Raw genomic sequence first — 11,793 nt, forward strand, 5'->3', positions numbered from 1 at the left:
TCCTTGTGTACCAATAAGGGGAACATTAGAGAATTCACCACAACTATCAAAAATATCCATGCTACTCAATGCGGAGTCATATCAAACTATATCATCATTAGTGAGGGACACAAGTCTCTGAGACAATCGTAGAAATTATTTATTCTCTATAAAAGCAAACGTCTAAGGCAAGTGCGGAATAAACCACTTTTACAAAAGACGAACACAACACACAATAGTTCCACCACCTTTAGAATTCCTTAAATGCAAAGAGAAGTACATATCACCTAATAGAGTAGGTACAGGATTCCCAATCAAGAAGATTCTAATGGCGTTAACATCGATAAAACTGACAATGTTAGGGAACAAAGCTAAACCATAGATGAGCAACACAGAGATGGCTTCAAAAGCATCCACAGTACTGGCTTGATCAAAAGCAGTAGCTTTCCCTATAAGAAACTCAGAAGTCAACCCAAACATTCCTCATTTCTTCACCGAATGAGCCTCAATCTCAGACTTCTTCAGATGAAGAGCTTCAGGTATAATATGAGATCTGGGAATCTCCTCTGATCCACTAAAAGGAACCTTATCAGAGATGGGTGTTCCCAAGAGATGGGCATACTCCTCCATTGTAGGAACAAGCTGATAATCGGGAAAAGTGAAGCAACGGTAGAGAGGGTCATAAAACGGAACCAACACGCTGAAGAGACCTTCAACCACATCAGTATATAACACATATAGAAGCTTCCCCTGACGTTGCTTGAAGTCCAGGGGATCTAATACAAAGGATGATAGCTTCCTTAGCTCTTTCAAGTCGGGACATCTAAAACTGTACTTCTTAGTGTTCCTTTGTCCATAATCCATGGTCTGAAAAGATTTGCAAATAAAACCTCAATTCCTTGAAGTTATTTTATCGTGTGATGAATGTTATGATGCGCATGGATACATGAATGCAACAATCACAAATAAGGGATCACACACACGGCAAACAAACAAAGGTCAAGGGATGAATCAAGTCATTGTCAAGATCAATCATCCATTTTGGTGGATTATGGTTTTCACCTTATCAACACCCAAGTTCCATTGATATTGACAAGACTTGATTGGATCAACCAAGAATCAAGGGTTTGTTGTGAGTCACGAGCATGAAGTCAGGTTAAGAACCATCCCAAAGGAGTGTACTAAGGATAAAAACCAGTAGATCATGTTCGAAAAAGTTCCCAGAGTCTGAATTCCATCTATCAGATATTACAGATTAGGATGACTGACTCATCAACCCATAATAATCTCAAGAGAAACTCGTATGAGTGTAGTATCGCGTAACAGTCTCTGCACTACGTCCTAAATAGGCCATGTTGGGTTAAATGTTCTACAGTTCTCAGCTTCTCGGACCTCAAATCATAGAAAGAAATGCCTAACCACAAATAACTTGTGTGACATTCATAACTCCAAAAGAGTCTCCACTGAGTAGATGGATCTCAAGCCAACTTGTTAAGGACTAATTCCACATAAGTTGAACATGACTATACCATCCTCTTATCTTAATTGCACTCAAGTTCGGGTTAGAACTTATCTCACCACTCAGAGATCACCAAGCACAACAAACAGATTATATCACACAAAATAAATATACAAACATCAAATATACAATTATATACACATAAAAAGTATGCTAAACCCACTGAGGACTACTCCCCAGCAGATTCGCCACTTAATTTCTGTAGCGGTAAATTCATGACCATCTATAGATAAACTTAACGTCGATAAAACTAGAGTCGCCACCGCACTTTTATTGTTTCCAAAGGAAAAGGGAAAAGTACGAAAAAAACCCAAAGATAAGAAGTTTTCAAATCCAAACTAATAAAATGGTAGAGATTACAGGTAAGGGGGTTGGTTACACAGAGGGAAGGTGTTAGCACCCAAAGTGTCTTAGGTACTCCTAGGGAGCCCTTTTTTATGTGCGTATGTGTTTTTGGTATAAAAGACGTTTGCAATAAATAGAGTGTGGGGATGATAAAGAATCATTAATTATATTTTTGTGTTTGACAAGACCTTCGGACTTGTGCCTACGTGCCAACATAAAAATGAGGGATCAAAACCGCGTAGTTCGTGGTATCAATTTCAAAGTGATTGAATTGCTTTTAACAAAAATTTAAATTTAAAAGAGGCACAAAGGGCCTAAAAGAGTTTGAATGAGTGTTAGTTCTTTTTGTCTTTTTGAAACTTTAAGTCAATATGATTAGATTTATTTACAAGTTTGATTTTCGAAAAGAGTCTAAAAATACAATGGCATAGGGCCAAAGTTTCTAATTTGCAAAAGAGTCTAAGTTTAGAAATCACAAGCAAAGAAGATGTCATAAAGGGGGGAGAGATTTGAAATTTAAGAAATGGGAGGAGATGAAGAGACTAATCATAAGCATAAATTTAAAAGTTAAGAGTTGAAAAGATCTGACTAATGAGATGCAATCCAATAGACAGGAATGTCATATAGAAACCCACTTTTACTTTGGACTTTAAATCAAGAAAAATCAATAAGCAAGTATAAATATGAAGAGCAAAGCATCAAATAAAGATAGCCACATTCAAGCAAGCAACTTCACAATCTTCTTCTTAATTTTCTCATGTATCAGATGACATACTCCTTGATTGGCTCAGAATAAGGCATTATACACAGGTTCAAAGTAACATTTGCATCAAGCCCATGTAGCAGATGAACTCAAGTGGATCTCAATATTTGCATCAGATAAAAGCTCAAATCACAATAATTTGGTTTCAGAAGTGTTGGCATTGGCCAAGTCCTTTTGCATAGGGAATGTTGCCTAATTCTAAGTCCAAAGCTCAAATCAAATCCAATAGTCCACACAAACATTTTTTAGGGTTTTTGTTGTTTATTATGTATTTTAAGGTCCTTAGACCACACACACAAATAAGATACACAAACAAATATACACAACCACAATATATGGCTCAAGTGAGCAAAGTGAAAAATGACATAAACATAAACAAGTTAAATGATATGTAAATGACAAATGAAATGGGAAATGGCTTGAATTTAAATTGCATAAAGTAAATGACTTGAAATTAAAAGCAAGAATAATAAAAGTTAGTCAAATGTTAGTTGATTAGATGTTAGTGAAGTTTTGCTTTTCAATTGTTTAAGTCATTCTTTGGAGAACACTCAACCTTCTATTCACAGGCATGGATTCTTGAACCAAGACATATTCCAAAGGAAGGAAAAAAGGCCAAGTTTCTATACAATACCATGAAAGGGGGGAGAATTACAATCTCACTTACTAGAATGTTATGTCTTTGGGTCAAAATTTAGCGCTATGTTAAGCAATCGTAATTGGACTTATGTAGAAGTCACAACTATTTGAGGCCGGGCAATAGAAATTTTAGTGTTAATTCATTTTAGAGATATGGTATAATGAACCATACTCCTAAAACATACCACACACAAAAATAAAATGATCAAAGGATGGACCTAATCTCATCCATACTTGTATTGGTTCATCTAACACAAAGTTATTGAGAACCAATTCGCCTTAGGATATTGAGACTTCATTGGTCAATGAAATGGATGGTATATAATGGGATTGAAGATGAAGAGGGAGGGAGATGAGACAAACACAAATTGGTCATGGGAGGAATTTTATCAAATTAAAATCATTCATTCATTTCGGGAGATGAAATGTACATTTCATCAATCCCCTAAATCCAATGATTTTAATCTAATAAAAGTCAAATCAACCTTGACCAAGGCCCAAACACATAGTCAAACATCACAAGTCAATAAAAATGGCTCAACATAATTTCTACACAACTAATCAATTAAAAATCAAATTAAAATGCATTTAAATTAAATTATGTTTGATCAAAAACCTAAAACCTCTTCAAAACACCAAATAAATGGCCAAGAGATTTATCATAGGTCAAAGGACCTTGGAAAAAAAAATTCATTATTTTTGAAAAGTCAGAAGCATTTTTAAACAATTAAAAATATGCACAAGAACAATTAAATCATGAAAAATATCAAAATTAATCCAAAAAAATAGTTTTAATTCAGAAAATGAAAGAGGGAAATTGTTGAAATTTTTTTGTGAAAGTCCCATATTTTTTGGATTAAAAATGAAATTGATATGAAATAATCAAAATAAAAGGATTTAATAGAAAAATCAAAAAATCAAAAAAAACAAGGGCCATCTAATCTCCCTCATTAATTGAGGTGGCAGATCAGATGGCTAGGAGCGCGCATTCCACATGGACACGAGTCAAACACGTTGCAGGCATGGTAATCAGTTTGGACGCGTGAGATTAAAACATTTCAAAAGGATCAGATGGCCTGGATTGATCCAGCGCACCACCGGAGCCCTAGCTTCGGTCATCTTCTCTAGTGAGGACCACCGTACTGGTCCAACCAAAACTAAATGGAAAATGAAAAGTGAATACACTAATTTGAAGGAAAAATACTCAGGAGCACGAATTTGGCCTCAATTTTCTCTAATTCCAAGTATATAAAAAGATACAGGGATTTAAATTTTGAGGATCATGAAAACTGAGTTGCTTCGATTTGACCTCAAAGCAACTCAACCTTCTTGCCTACATTGATAGGACTTCAGACAATCAAAAATCAACAAGAATGGTGAAGAACTGAGGGAGAATCGAAGAGATGAAAATTCTGAAAATTCACCTTCAATAGAGCTTCAGATTGGCACGATCTTGCTTTCAATTATGCTTGGCCTTGCTTCAGATGCTTGTTGGAAGTGAAATGGATCAAGGAAAAGTATGGACTCTTGGAGTTTAAATCTCAAAACAGATGGATAATTGAAACTCGAGTTTCAAAGAAAATCTTTAAGCTTATCCTTCAATGGTGAGGGTTTATGGTTGCAGGTTCAAAGCTTGGGCATGAGGTCCTTAGTTCTGAGCAATGAGGGTGTTCTTTATATGCCATGAGATTGATTTCCACACACTTCCAATTTTGGAAAAATTTGAAAATTCCCTTTGCATGCTTGCACGGGCGTGTGATAGGTCCATCAAGTGATGTAATCTGATCCATAACTGAGTGTGCATCATGATGAATTCATGTTGGAAGGCTATGCAATTGTGTATGAAAAGTGGAAGTGGAAAACATCCAAATGTTTCTTCAACTTATATGCATGCGCAAGTCCTTCATACTTTGGCCAAATGAGGTGGTCTTGGACTTTTTCGAAAGGTGAGGTCAAGGGGAACAACTTTCATGCTGAACACTTTTTCATTTGAAGCTTGGATCATGATGAATTTTGAGGTGGAAGTTTGGGAAATCAAACATATTTGAAAATTTTCTAAGTCCCAAGTCAAATGGTCACTTCTTCCACCTTGAATAACTTTTTCTATGGACTTAAAATGAGATAGGTTCCTCTATCAAAGTTATAGATATTTCAAACCTCTTCAATTTGGTCACAAATTTTACCTCATTTGGTTTTGGCATGAAGGATTTATGCATTTTAGAAGTTGAGGAAAATCACTTGTTCAATGGTATTGGCCCAAAATGACCTATAACGTTTCCTCTTGGCACATGCATTTGCAAGTTGAATTTGCACTTCCTACAAACATCAAAGTTGAAGTAGACACCTTTAATTTGATCATGGAATTTTAATGACTTTCATATCATAAAAATTGAGCATGTTATGGTCTTGGGAAGTTTACCTCCAAACTAGGGTTCAAACAAAATGACTTACAATCGTTCACCATAAAAAATGACTTTCCAAGCAAAATTAGATCTTTACTTAAACATGAAATTTGTTTGGAATGTAATTTTGAGTAACTTTGATCTTGGAATCATTTTCATATGAAATAAATTGTAGGAGCTAGTGTCTAGGGAACCCCAGTTTTGACTAGTTGGGACTCATGGAGGATCATATATGCATAAGATGATGAAATATGAAGTATAACTTAAAAATTTTGATCAATTGTTGAACAACCTTGTTGAAGAGGTTACATAAGATACCGAGATGAATTAGGGTTTCCAAGGCAAACAAACTTCAAACTCTTGATGATTTCTTGATCAAAATGACATGGAAAGATCATGGGGATCCATATATGATGCTTAGAACCAATTTAAACCATTTCTTGATTGTGATCCTTGCACTGAGGGTCTTAAACCCTACATATGAGCTTGATAAAGCATAGGTGAGCATGCACACTACCTACAAAAGTAACAAACTATAAATTGACATATTTTTGGTATTTTGGTTAGTAAACAAAGAAAAATGAAGTATGATACAATCAAATGTGCTTGGTGATCTCTCCCAATACAAACCTAATGAATGAGGGGTAAGGAGGATGCCAAGGTGTGATCCCAATGCCAATGCATATGATGAGATATCATGAGGGATCTTAGGGTCAAAATTGGGGTCTTACAACCTCCATTAAAGGACAAACTTGAAGATTTCACTTGAAATAGAGTTTCAAATCTCCTTCTATTTTGAGATTGAAACTCCAAGAATCCAAGCCTCTCTTTGATCCATTTCACTTCCTGCAAGCTTCTAGAGTCAAGCCAAATTGGAAGCAAGATCAAGCTGAATTAAAGCTACTCGAAGGTGAAATTTCAGAAACTTCTCTTTTTCGATTCTCCATCATTTCTCAACTATTTTGATTGATTTTTGGTTTGCTGAAGTCCTACCAATGTAGGAAACAAGATTGAGTTGCTTTGAGGTCAAATAGAAGCAACTCAGATCCTGAACCTCAAATTTCAAATCCATGTATCTTTCAATATACTTGGAATTGGAAGCAACTGAGGTCAGATTCGTGCTCCTGAGCATTTTTCCTTTAAAACCATGTCCTTAATTTTCATTTTTGTGGTGGTTTGTGGTGGACCAGTTCGGTGAGGTCCACCGAAGAAGATGACCGGAGCAAGGGCTCCAGTGGTGCGTTGGCATCTTCCAAACCATAAGATCCCTTTGAAATATTTTAATCTTGGTCTTTCCTTTTGATTACCACACGTGTGGCGCTTTGACTGAGGTGTATCATGGATAGCGCGCGCTTGACCATCAGATTTGCCACCTCAATCAATGAGGGAGAACATATGGCACTTGATTTTTGGTATTTTCTGATTTTTCATTTAATTTCCTTTCACCAAAAAATATGGGACTTTCACCAAAAATCTTTAAATATTTTTCTCTTCCATATTCTGAATTAAAATTATTTTTTTGGATTAATTTTGGTATATTTCAAGAGTTAAATGTTTTGGTGCATATTTTTAATTATTTAAAAATACTTCTGACTTTCTAAAAATTGTGAATTTTTTTGTCTAAGGTCCTTTGACCTTGTTTGACCTATGATAAATCCCTTGGCCATTTATTTGGTGTTTTGAAGGGATTTGAGGTTGTTCCCAAATTAAAATATATTTTAATTCATTTTTAATGTGATTTTTAATTGATTGAACGTTTAAAAATTAAGTTGAGCCATTTTTATGGTCTTGTGATATTTGACTTTCTGTTTAGGCCTTGTTCATGGTTGATTTGACTTTTGTTGGATCAAAACCATTGGATTTAGGGGATTGATGAAATGTACATTCCATCTCCCAAAATGAATGGATGGTTTTAATTCGATAAAATTCCTCTCATGATCAATTTGTGTTTCTATTTCCCCTTCCCTCTTCATCTTCATCCCTATTCTTTCCCACTCCCTCATTTGACCAATGAAATATCTAATGTCTAAATGCTAATTGATTCATCAATGACCTTGTATCAGATGAATTAATACAAGTATGACTGAGATATGTCCCTCCCATTTTCTTTTAGTGTGTGGAATGTTTTAGGAGTTTGGTTCTTTGTACCAAATCTCTAACATGATTTAACACCTATAGTTTTATAGCCCGACCTCAGATAATTGTGACTTCTACATAAGTCCAATTACGATTGCTTAACTTGGAGCAAAATTTGACCCTCAAGGCATAGCATTCTAGTAAGTGATGACACTGAAATTCACCGTATTTTCGACTCTGATTTCGCATGCATTTTAGTTGTTTTATTGTTATTTTGTTATATTATTACTATGTTTCTCTTTGTTTTCAGGTTTCCAGTCTAATCGGAGCCCCGAGCGAGAAAAGGAGCGAAAATGAGCTAAAAAACCAAAAAAAAATCAGCATTTTACACTTGTGGCTCCCACTGTGGCTGGCGCCATGGCTCCAGCCATGACGTGTCCTAATCTCAACCTCTCCTCAACTGCCACGCCTCCCATGATCTCCACTTGGGCATTGCACTTTACTCCTATGGCAGGCACCATGATGTTGTGGCGGGCGCCACAAGAACAAAAATGTTTCCCTCCCAATTTCAAACTTAGGGGCATCCTTGTAATCTCCTTGTTTTTTCTTGCCTATAAATAGAGCCTTGATTTCACTTGTTTAGGCATCCAAACTTAGTTACAACTAGGCATATGTCAGTATTGTGTAAAAGTGGTAATCGCTTCACATCGGAGTGTTGCCACACTATGTAATCGAGTCTGCAATCGAGTTTGGAGCACTTTGGAAGGAAGTTTAATCCTGCCGCCATTTTTATTTCTGTTCTCCACTTTATTCGACCCTCCGATTGGAGTAGGTTTTATTGCTTTACCTTTGTCTAATTTATTTTCCCGCACTGCTTTTACTTTGTTTACTTTCCCGCACTACTTTTACTTTGTTTACTTTCTCGCACTGCCTTTACTTTGTTTACTTTCCCGCACTGCCTTTACTTTGTTTACTTTCCCGCACTCGCACCTTACTTTGTTTATTTCTCGCACTGCACTACTTTGTTTACTTTCCTGCATCCGCACTACTTTTATTATTTTCCGCACTCGCACTACTTTTATTTACTTTCCTGTATTCGCACTTATTACCTTTATTTAAAGTCTTTTATTTATCCATTTTTACGATAAAAATCAAAATGCATCTTTACTTTACCATGTTTGGCTAAACTTATAAAGGTTAGAATGTAAAAATCTTAATTGAACCGATTATCCGTACAATTGTTCGTAGAAACACTTAAGGGTTATTTTGACTTTCGACTTAAGTTTTCCCGCACTTAATTTTCATTGGGAGATCAAAAGCCGTCCGACGTCTGTTTAAACTTAGTTGTTTTTAACTATTTCAAATACAGCGAAAGCGCTTTGTTTAGTTCATTAGGAGTTTTTAACTTAAAAAGAAAAGTGATTTTAAAATTATTTTCAGACGCGTTTATAAGTTTAGTGTCTGGTTCGTGAGAACCTCTTTTGGTTAAGAAATCCAGGTCAAAATACTTTTCAACTTAGTCAAGACACTATATTTCTTAAAAATAGGTTTACTACTCTAACGCAATGCGCGCCTTTTTATAAGTGACAATAAGAGGGTTTGATTAGGGAGTACAACTAGGTTCTGAATACGCGAAAGCGACAGTTCCGGTTAAATTGGTTCTTTTCAAAGTAGGAAACACTACCTATAAGGAATTCTATTAGAAAGTACTTGGATTATTAATTGATTATGTGAACTACATTCGAACCTGTCTTCATTAATTGAATTTAATTGAATACTTTATTTTTCATTGCGCACTCTCAAAAGCCCTATTTCAATTACCTTAGATAAACACAGTAACAATAGATAACGATATATTGACAATTGGTCTCTATGGGTTCGACAATCTTTTATATTACTCTGACGCATTCGTATACTTGCGAAAAACACGCATCAAGTTTTTGGCGTCGTTGTCGGGGACCAATTTCGTCAAATTTCGTACCCCGTTGTTATATCGTTTAGACTTAGGTTGTTACCTGTCGGTCAATGTGAAGGACTCGTACCACCGGAAGCTTAGTAGATCCTCTGGCGGAATCTGAACGTTACGCTCGCGCATGTTTCTTTTTCCATAGAATTAGGAGAGTTATGGCCGAAGATCAAAACCAAAGACCCCTTAAGGATTTCTCCCAACCATCCAACGAAGAACCTAGTTCTAGTATAGTAAACCCAACCATCCCAGCTAATAATTTCGAACTTAAACCCTCCCTGTTGCAACTAGTGCAACATAGACAATTCGCAGGTCTTGCTACTGAGAACCCAAACCAACATTTAAAAATCTTTCTCCAATTAGCAGACACTTTTAAAACCAATGGAGCTTCTCCTGACGCAATCCGTTTAAGATTATTCCCTTTCTCCCTCAGAGACAAAGCCCTATCTTGGTTAGATTCCCTTCCACCCAATTCCATAACAACTTAGGACAACCTTAGAAAAGTATTCCTTGATAGATACTTTCCCCCAAGTAAGATTGTCGTTCTTCGAAACCAAATAACCAGATTTACCCATAATCAAGATCGCTGTTTAAATCTTGGGAGAGATATAAAGAGTTGTTAAGAGCATGCACACATCATGGTTTAGAAAATTGGTTAATCATTCAGACCTTCTATAATGGACTTCACTACAACACTAAGAAGACCATTGACGCTGCCGCAGGTGGCACACTGATGAACAAACCTTACCCTGAAGCTAGTGCCCTCATCGAAGATATGGCTCAAAACCATCAATCATGGGGAGTTGAACGAGCGACAGTCGAGAAGAAGGAAGCCCAACGAGGAGTACATGAGTTAAGCTCTATAGACATGATGCAAGCTAAAATGGACGTGTTGGCCCTCAAGGTTAAGCATATGTGTATAAACCCGAATACTGCAGCTGCAGTTTTGTCGGATTGTGAGATATGTGGAACCAAAGGACACCAATCTGCAGAATGCAGTCTCTTAAACGAAACCAACTCTGAGCAAGTGAACTACGCCCAAGGGAACCCATATTCGAATACCTACAACCCTGGATGACGGAATCACCCGAACTTATCCTATAAGAACAATAACCCTATCCAAAATACTGCACCTCCGAGACCAGGTTACCAAGCCCCAAGACCAAATCAACATATGCAACCTGTGCCACCAAGGCCGAGCCTTGAGAAAATTATGGAAAATTTTATCACGGCTCAAACCCAACAAAACAAAGAGTTCATGACCCAGAACATTCACGTTAACGAACTGATTACCCAGTTAGGAACCAAGGTTGACCAAATAGTTACTCACAATAAGATGCTTGAAACCCAGATCTCTCAGGTAGCCTTAAACCAAGCCCCCCAGACTACACTTGGAGGACAGTTCCCTGGATAACCTCAACAGAATCCGAGAGGACAAGCCAATGTCGTTACCCTACGAAGTGGGACCACTTATGATGAGCCATTTAACCCAAGATTGAGTGAACCCAAAACTTCTAAGGAATATGCCGAACCCACGGATGAAGTGAAGGAACCAGAGGAATCTGAAAAACAGGAAGGTCAAGAAAAAGGAGAAGAACCTAAAGACAAAACTTATGTACCACCCCCGCCATGTAAACCACCGATACCATATCCGCAAAGACTAAAACATACCCAGATCAATAACCAGTATCAGAAATTTATTAAGATTATAGAAAAAATTCACGTAGAAATCCCTTTCACATAAGCCATCACCCAAATACCTTCTTATGCAAAGTTTCTCAAAGACATCCTTACCAACAAATGTAGACTCGACGATTCGAAGCCCTTGGAATGCAATTCTATTTTCGAGAATAAGTTAGCCAAAAAAGATAAAGATCCTGGAAATTTCTCCATTCCTTGTGTTTTGGGAAGTCATGTCATCGAAAAAGCTTTTCTAGACATAGGAGCTAGTGTGAGCTTAATTCCTTTAGCAGTTTGTGAGAGGTTAAACTTAGGAGAATTACAACCTACCAAGATGTCACTTCAATTAGCCGATAAATCTGTTAAGTATTCGATAGGCATATTAGAAGATGTCCCTGTTAGGATAGGTCAGTTATTTATCCCT

The sequence above is a fragment of the Lathyrus oleraceus genome, chromosome 3 (assembly GCF_024323335.1).
Source record: "Lathyrus oleraceus cultivar Zhongwan6 chromosome 3, CAAS_Psat_ZW6_1.0, whole genome shotgun sequence".
NCBI lineage: Eukaryota > Viridiplantae > Streptophyta > Magnoliopsida > Fabales > Fabaceae > Lathyrus > Lathyrus oleraceus.